The following is a 10000-nucleotide window of genomic DNA, read 5'->3' as shown; positions in this document are numbered from 1 at the left end:
TTGCATAAAAAACTAGAGGGGCGCTCAGTAGAGAGCAGAACCCCACCACTGCAGCTTATTTGTCGACCTTTTGCCAGACCGGGACCTTGACCTCTGACCTTGAATCCAAAATTCAATAATTTCCCGTTTTTTATATAAAAGTTAATCCCTGCAAGTTTCAATACTCTATGGTTAAAATTGTGGCTAGGAAGCTGTTCACAAACAAACACGCACACAAACAAACATAATCTCATTTGAACTTCGTTGGCAAAGGTAATAATCATTTTTCCTGGTTACATATAAATGATCTATACCCTTTCTTTATCAGAATAATGATAAATTTTCCTTTGTTTTAATGTAATATACATTTTCTTGCCAGAGTCGATGATTAAATGCGTTCTCACGTTTTCCGTGATTATGATTAAACTTTGCCAAGCATATTTGGCGGTAAAACCACCCCTGTAACATACATATCCTCTTTCTATTCGAGTACAAAATGCGTGATTTGTCAATATATCCTAAAAATGCATACTTTTCCTCACCTTATTATTGTAATATTCCTTTCCTCGCAAGTTCTCTTGTTAAAGGGTACACTCGAGCACACTATTCTATCGTATTTCTCTTCGTCTTGTTATTTTGACGTTTTTATAGTTTATATATGATAAATGTATTTTAATGTTGTCATTATTCTTAAACTTCTCTTATTGTATATTTCCTTATTTCCTTTCCCTACTGAGCTATTTTTCATGTCGAAGCCCCTAGGCTTATGGCATGGTGCTTTTCCAACTAGGGTTGTAGCTTAGCAAGTAATGATATTAAAAATGATAATGGTAAGTTGAAAATATATGTTTTTCCAAGCCTCCTGTCAATGTAACATTGCCTTTGTTCTCTTACATAAGAGAAACAATGTACGGTACTTCTATATCTCTTGTAAATCTGTTTATTTAGTAGTCAATTATTAGTTTTATCTTAATATTACTGAGAGAGAAAATATTCTCTTCTCAGTCCAACTATCTGTTTGTGAATATTTGCACCTATGAGATCATGTTGAGGGGTAGATGGAGATGGTTTGGGCATGCTTTTCGCACTCCCCAAGAGAGATTAATTCACCAAACTTTCAACTGGGCTCCACAAGGCAATAGAAGAGTTAGAAGATTCTGGCTTACAAAGGTGAGTACTATGAAGCGTGAAGTAGATGATGAATGGAGAAGTATTGATTTAAAAGCTCAAGATAGAGACGGCTGGCGAAATCTAACCGAGGCTCTTTGCGTGAATAAGCGTAGGTGGAGATGATGGGATTTAGATTTTAACAGGGAAGATTTTAAGGACATTCATGCATGGAGTATTTTTAATTCCTTGGTCTCATTCAAATATTTGGCTCTTGTATAAAAAAAATCTTCTTAAGGCTTTCAAAAACCTCGGGTATAAGGAACTTTTTATATGAAAAGCACGATTTTACATTATGATATATACACATCAAATTATAGAAAGCGTTTTACGATCTTATTTAGTTCTTGTAACGCTTATTTATATTTTTTAGGTGAATTCATAAAATTTCAAAATTAGATTTTTTCATCAACTTTTATAGATACAACAGAAATATGTGATTACAATATACACAATTTACTTATATCGATTTAGAAACATGACAACGAAATTTAAAAAGTTTTATTATTGAAATAAAAGAGTTGTGGTGGCCGATGTTGTAACGTCCCTGACTGGGGTTCGAGTCCCGCTCAAACTTTATAGTTTCTTTGGTTGCTGCAACCTCACGTTCCTTGTGAGCTAAGGATGGGGTGTTTGGGGGAGCGTATAGGTCTATCTGCTGAGTCATCAGCACCCATTGCCTGTTCCTCCTTGGTCCTAGCTTGGATGGAGAGGGGTCTTGGACGCTTATCATATGTATATAGTCAGTCTCTAGGGCACTGTCCTCCTTGATAGGGCAATGTCACTGTCCCTTACCCCTGTTCATTTACGAGTAGCCTTATAACCTTTTGGAGTTAGCATATATCGAAGATAGTAATTTAATCTGTTGAGATTAGAGGAAAATATGAAAGGTGCAATAAATGTACGTATAAATCTGAAAGATTTGCAGCTTATTCGACTTCTGTCTGGACGCGGATGTATGAGAAATGAAATCTAAATTCAGTTATATATTGAAAAATTATTATTATTATTATTATTATTATTATTATTATTATTATTATTATTATTATTATTATTATTATTATTATTATTATTAGAACAAAACTGGATGCATTTACATACATAATACATGTGCATGAAATAAGGAAGACCGTTAGGATATAGACTAAGAATATGTGTAAAAAAATCTATATAGATATAAGTGTCGTTTCGAAACGTCACAGTAATATATCATCATCATCAACATCATCTCCTCCTACGCCTATTGACGCAAAGGGCATCGGTTAGATTTCACGAGTCATCTCTATCTTGAGCTTTTAATTCAATACTTCGCCATTCATCATCTCCCACTTCATGTTTCATAGTGCTCAGCCATGTGGACCTGGGTCTGCCAACTCTTCTCGTACCTAGTGGAGCCCAATTAAATACTTCGTGAACTTGAATGTTTGTATCATTTAGATAATTAAAACCTCGCAGATACAGTATTAAAAAAAACAAGAGTTGCCTAGTTCACTGCGTTTTTTTTAAACTCTATTGGACGATTGTTTTTTAACATAAATGTAAATAAGACTACAAGTATTCTTTCTGACAAATCTATAAATAAGTCTGAGAGTGTTGTTTCTTACATATATGTAAATAAGACTGCGTTTATTATTTCTTGCATATCTGTAAATAAGTCTGAAAGTGTTGTTTCTTGCATATCTGTAAATAAGACTGGAAATATGGGTTTTTTACATAATTGCAAATAAAAAACAAAAATATTTTAAATGAAGAGTGAAAGACAAAATATTTGTCCCTGGTATCAAATATATTGTGTGTGATATTTGACGAATAATTTACTTGATTTGAAGTATCCATTATCAATGAGACTATTTCAATAAAAGAGGAAAAGTCATTCGAAATATACGTGAATTAAGATTTTATGAAATTCATATTATTCATCCCAGTGAGACATGACATACATAAATGATTTTCGAATTCACAGAAGAGGCCGTCGCCTTAAATCATTCATACTGTAGAAAAAATATAATTCAATTGAATAAGTTCAAATGTTTTTTTTTTTCTTTTTATCCCGACAGCTTTATTGCCTTGTCAAATTTTGAGGACGTTGGGACGTAAACTTCATTTCGTAATTGATGGATGAATTTTTTTTTTTTTTTTTTTTTTTTTGCGAGATTTTATGTTTGGAAAATATGCAAATAACTTTACTGAAAGGTCGTTAAGTAATCGGCATTACGAGTGAATAGTTTATGTGTCAATATCTCTTTCATCAGAGATGTTGCATTATTAGAGATTCTTTACACTGTTTGTTGTCGTATTACGTAAATGATGAAGTTGTTCATCAATTCGTTGGTAGAACTTGCTTGGTATTATTTATTGAACAATTTTTATTTTTTAAATTTTTAGTTATATTTTACTTGATTATCATTTGCTGATCTCAACAACAACAACAACAACAACAACAACAATAATAATAATAATAATAATAATAATAATAATAATATTAATAATAATGATAATAATAATAATAATAATAATAATAATAATAAAAGCTCTGTAATCAATAGTACCTATAAAAACCTCGTTCTTTATTCTAAACAAACTGTGACAACTGCTTTGAGATATGGTGAAAAAATCAGTGGCCAAATACTACACTGCCATGGGGGAACTATTTTTCTGTGTATCCAAACGGGACAAATGGCGCTTTGCTGTATCTATGTAACGCATGGGTTATTATTACTGTCCAGGTTGCCTGTATCTCATTTACCTTTGTCAAAGTAGATAAAGGGTGAGTAATGTACCGTCTGTACTCATCCATTATAGGATCAGGTTTCATTGAGGACGTTTTAAATGAAGATGAAGAACTGGTGTAATAAACAAGATTGTGAATCCATCATTCATTAGAGAGAGAGAGAGAGAGAGAGGAGAGAGAGAGAGAGAGAGAGGTTTGTGATACCATCATTCATGTGGAGAGAGAAGAGAGAGAGAGAGAGAGAGAGAGAGAGAGAGAGGGGGGGGGTGTTGTAATGCCATCATTCATGTGGGGAGAGAGAGAGAGAGAGAGAGAGAGGAGAGAGAGAGAGGTTGTGATACCATCATTCATGTGAAGAGAGAGAGAGAGAAAGAGAGAGAGAGAGAGAGAGAGAGAGAGAGAGAGAGAGAGAGAGGTGCTTGAGAGTGATATTGATAACGTATGATTTTCATTTGTAAGCAAATCTTTTTTTCCATGCAATCAGTGAAATTGCTTTTTTTGCAACATGTTTGTTCTACCTTATCTAGAATTATATATCGCAGTTTTATGAAAGAAAAAAAAACACCGTTATGTATGTTAATACACTGTATAATCCGTAAAAGGTTCAGACAATAATATTGAAGGTAAAGAAATAAAAATCAAAGTTAAACCACGCAACTAAGATCATGTAGCTATAGCAAAATAATCGTCGTCATCCCCTTCAATTAAAAAATAATTCTCATTCTTAAAACACAATTGTTAGTCATTTTGAAGAGACTTAATCTAGAGATATTACTCTTTTCACCAAAAGGAAATTCATAAAGAGGAATAAAAAGACTCTCTCCGTCTTGAGTCTGTTACTCTTCCCCTACCTCTTCTGCATACTCAAACATGTCTCTCAGTAAGTATTTATGCTTTTCTTCCTCTCTCATTTTCCTTAAAATGTCTCTCTAACGTGTCTCCACGGTCTGTCCCTTCAGTTGTCTCTATTTTAACCAGAGATTCTTTCACTCCTTTTAACTTGGCAATAGAAGAGAGAGAGAGAGAGAGAGAGAAGAGAGAGAGAGAGAGAGAGAGAGAGATATTAATCATTTCACCAAAAAGAAATTCATAAATTGAAAGAAAAGATTCTCTCTCTCTCTCTCCCTCTCTCTCTCTCTCTCTCTCTCTCTCTCTCTCTCTCTCTCTCTGCTTATTTGACTGTATTTATCCTCCTCCTCCTTAGGTCTATTACTCTTCCCCTACCTCTTCTTTTTACTTACTCAACATGTCTCTCAGTCAGTCCTTTATACTTTTCTTCCTCTCATTTTCCTTATAATGTCTCTCTAACGTGTCTCCACGTCAGTGCCTTCATTTATCTCCCCCCTTCAACCTGAGTCTCTTTCACTCCTTATAACTTGGCAATAGGAGAGGAGAGAGAGAGAGAGAGAGAGAGAGAGAGAGAGAGAGAGAGAGAGGTAACTTTTTAGTGATAAGAACGTACGCCATATTGCATGAGAGAGAGAGAGAGAGAGAGAGAGAGAGAGAGAGAGAGGTAACTTTTTAGTGAGAGGAACGTACTCCCATATTACACCACCGAGAGAGAGAGAGAGAGAGAGAGAGAGAGAGAGAGAGAGAGAGAAGGGTAATTTTCAAAGCTGTGTGTGTGCGGAGACTTTGGGTTCCCCAATGCAATTTGGAGTTGCTCAAATATGTGTTCATCTCGGCGTCGACCATCCAACAACTGGCATTGTTGCGTCGAACAAAGGGAGAAATGTATCTAGGCGTTTGCCTTCAACTCTCTGCCATATTTGAATTACCAAGCACGCATTGAAGAAGACTTTTGGTTTGATTAGGCGCCGAAACGACGCCATCAGATTCGTAACAATTTGAGTCAAAGTAGGACCGGGATTTTTGTTGTTGCTTGGATGCGTTAAATTGTGTGAAACACGGCCTCTTGTTTATAGCAGCCCATCATGGGAAAAAGATGGTAGACGAAAGGTATTTTGAAGTTAGGATGCGCTAAATTGTGTGAAACACGGGCTCTTGCCTCCTAGCTGTCTACCGTGGGAATGAAATGGTAGACGAAAGGTATTTTGAAGTTAGGATGCGCTAAATTGTGTGAAACACGGGCTCTTGCTCGTAGCTGTCTACCATGGGAATGAAATGGTAGACGGAAGGTAGTTTGAAGTTAGGATGCGCTAAATTGTGTGAAACATGGTCTCTTGCTCATAGCAATCCACCATGGGGTGGTAGACGGAAGGTAGTTTGAATAAACTAGGATGGAGTTTTGGAAAAAAAATGATATATTTCAACATATATAATGGAAGGAGGAAAAGATAGAAGTTAGAATAAATGATATTTCAACAGATATAATGGAAGGAGGAAAAGATAGAAGTTAGAATAAATGAATTATAAAAGAAGTCTATGGGAAAACTATGTCTGCAAGTCTCTTAGGAAAGTCATATCTGAAAACTGGACAATTTCATTAATTGGCATACAAATTTTCGTTTTTCATTTACATTCAACTTTGGCATTTCATTCACATAAGAATCGTTAATTCAACGATCCCTTTATACATTCCAAATTTGACTTTCACTTTTCAAGCATTACAAATTCCCCTCCCACTTTTCATACATTCCAAATTTGACTTCGACTTTTCATACACTCCAAATTTGACTTCCACTTTTCATATATCACAAATTTGACTTACATTTTTTCATACATTTCAGATTTGATTTTTATTTTTCCTGCATTCCAAATTGGACCTCCATTTTTCTTGCATTTTAAGTTCGGCTCTTTTTTTCATAAATACCTGATCTGAGTTCCTTTTTACATACTTTTCAGATCTGATTTCCATTTTTTTTTTCATACATTCCAGATCTGACTTCCATTTTTTCATACTTTCGAAATTTTACTTAAATTTTTCATACATTCCAAATATGACTTTCATTTGTCACACATCCGAAATGTGACTTCCATATTTTTAACGTACAGTATATATGATATAAACTAGATTTCTTGACCAACTCCCAAAAACTGTGTTTATTTTCCATTAAAAGCCTTTCAATCACAACCTGGAGCATATCACTTAAAACCCCGAGTCTGAAGAAACCAATGTGGAAAGTCAATATTTCCTTTGCACACACTTGCCCCCTCGACTTCCCAAATTACTCTGAAATATTAGTCAGAAGACCATTTAATTTCATATAATAACCTATAAAAAGTTAAGCATGTAATAACCAAGAGCAAAACTCTACTTTAAGTCGCAGGGTAAAGTTACCAAACCTTTCAGTACAACGTCTCTACTTCCTAAATGATTCTTGAATGCTATGTTTAACTTTGATAGAGGTCCACAAAAAGTCCTCTATTAAATTCGGGGATTGAATCCTAGAATGCCGTGCCAGATGTCATTCATTTTCCAAGTCGTTACATGAAAGATTGCGCAAAGAAAGCATATATATACAGTATATCCACCCTGAAAAGGAATTAGACAAATAAGAATGCCCTGCAGGGCTGGACTTTGAAATACATAACTACAAACATGCAACAGAAATAATACCCAGAGTGCATGCAAGCCTTCTTCTTCCCCCCTGGAGGGGAAGCTATACGTATTACACACAAGGCAATATTATCTTCGATTTATGGTTCCCGACCTGGTAATTCTTTATTTTCTTTGATTATTAGTTCTTGAAGCTGAATGTATCAGCGCAATATAGATAGATATATATATATATATATATATATATATATATATATATATATATATATATATATATATATATACACATATATATATATAAATATATATATATATATATATATATATATATATATATATATATATATATATATATATATATATATATATATTTATATATATATATACACATAAATATATATATATATATATATATATATATATATTTATATATATATACACAGAAATATATATATATATATATATATATATATATATATATATATATATATATATATATATATATATATATATATATGTATATATATATATATATATATATATATATATATATATATATATATATATATATATACATATATATATATATATATATATATATATATATATATATATATATGTATATATATATATATATATATATATATATATATATATATATATATATACATATATATATATATATATATGTGTGTGTGTGTGTGTGTGTGATAGAAATATTAAGTAGCTCTTAAAAATATTATACATAAAAGTTCAAAGATGGTGCATTATAAAACTATTAAAACCGTATATTTTAGTTACTGAATATTTTTTTCCTGTAATCTTTCTAGTGAAGATTTATAAGATTTTATTATGGTATAAAACATAGGAATGTATTTTTTTTTTATTATTGTCAGTGTAAATAGATAAGTTACAGAAATATTCTGTTTTTTATATTGCTGCTTGTATTATTATCAGAATTGGTAACTACAAAATGCTAAATCTATCTATTATTCCTTATCTGAATTACCATAACTGGACAAGAGCAGAGGAATGTCAAGATATCATTTTAGTTTTCTGATTTCATGAAGAATAGAATGGGTTTGCTTCTTCTTGTGTCTACTAGATAGAGATCTAGTAAAAGTTAGCCCTTGGTAACATTCCATGTAAAATTTGAATTTCATTCCATTTGTCTAACATAATATCGGACTCTATTCGAAAAACCTTATGGCGAGTTTCCATCTAACAGAAAATAATATAGGCTCCGTTTCCCGAGATTAGTAGCAGCTCTATTAAGTGACAGTTAGCACTTGGCACAACCCTTCGAAAGTTAGTGTAGGACTCCCTCCGTCCATCGAATTAGGGACCAGTCTGTTCCTCGAAAGTTGGCACTACAATCCTTTCATCAAAAGGTCATCGGATATCGGTGACTTTTATTGAAACTATCATTTGATTTACTTTGAATTGACTCTTCAATCAAATTCACCTTCAGCTTCATGGCGTCGATTTCAGCAACTTTCTTCGTAAATGACTCTTCGATCAAACTCAGTTTGTTCTCTTCTACATCTTTTTCAACTGACTTCTCAACTATACTTATTCAGCTTCAACGCATCAACTTTAACGTACTATATTATAGTTTTCTCTTCAACCAACTCTCCTAGAGCTTTACGGCGCCTTTTTCGAAAACTTCTTTTGTAATTAACACTTCAGTCAAATTTATCTTCAGCTTCCCTGTTTTGTATCGGACAGTTTTTTTATGGAGTTGAATTTTCAAGTTAATACAACTTAATTTTCATGATTTTTATTTAGACAACTTCCTTTGCTATTAACTTTGCAACCTACTTCACCTTAAGCGTCGTAGTATTGATTTAAATGTTATTGTATTTTATTGATTTTTTAAATCAAACTCACTTCCACTTTCACTCTATCAACTTCAACATCTTCCCAGAGAATTAATTCTTCAATCAATCTCAACTTCACCATAACATTATCAATTTCACCAACTTACTTCAGAATTGACTCTTCAAAAAAACATACCTTACATTTCATAGTGTTATTTAAAGAAAAAAAAACTTCCTTTGAAATTGACTTTTCAAGAAAACTCACCTTTAGCCTCAGGAAGCCGATTTAAAAAAAAAAAAAACTTTCTATGAAATTGACTTCAAACAAACTCACCTTCAGCTTTAAGGCATCAATTTAAAAACTTTCTGTGAAATTGACTCGTCAAACAAACTGACCTTCAGCTTCACGACGTCGATTTGAGAAGCTTCCTTTGAAATTAACTCTTAGACTAACTCACCTTCAGCTTCACGGTATCGATTTAAGAAGAAAAAAAAACAAAAAACTTCCAGTGAAATTAACTCTTCAAACAAATTCACCTCCAGCTTCAAAACGTCGACTCTCAAAGCTATCTATGGAATGAACTCTTCAAACTAACTCACCTTCAGCTTCACGGTAATGATTAGAAAAAAAAAAATCCTTTGAAATCAACTTGTTTAATAAACTGACCTTCAGCTTCACGATGTCGATTTAAAGACTTTCCTCTGAAATGAACTCTTCAAACTAACTCACCTTCAGCTTCTCGGCATCGATTCAAAAGAAAACTTCTTGTGAAATTAACTTGTTAAACAACTGACCTTCAGATTCACGTTGTCGATTTAAAAAAAACTTCCTTAGAAATGAAC

At 32.8% G+C, this 10000-nt stretch overlaps 1 protein-coding gene across 1 annotated transcript in view; it reads right to left on the bottom strand.

The window, feature by feature from the left end:
* The window catches only part of LOC137650722 (synaptogenesis protein syg-2-like), a 140334-nt gene that overhangs the window by 55040 nt on the left and 75294 nt on the right, over positions 1–10000 (bottom strand).

Source organism: Palaemon carinicauda, chromosome 12 (assembly GCF_036898095.1).
Source record: "Palaemon carinicauda isolate YSFRI2023 chromosome 12, ASM3689809v2, whole genome shotgun sequence".
In the NCBI taxonomy this organism is placed as follows: domain Eukaryota; kingdom Metazoa; phylum Arthropoda; class Malacostraca; order Decapoda; family Palaemonidae; genus Palaemon; species Palaemon carinicauda.
This window is presented reverse-complemented; position numbering and strand designations above follow the sequence as displayed.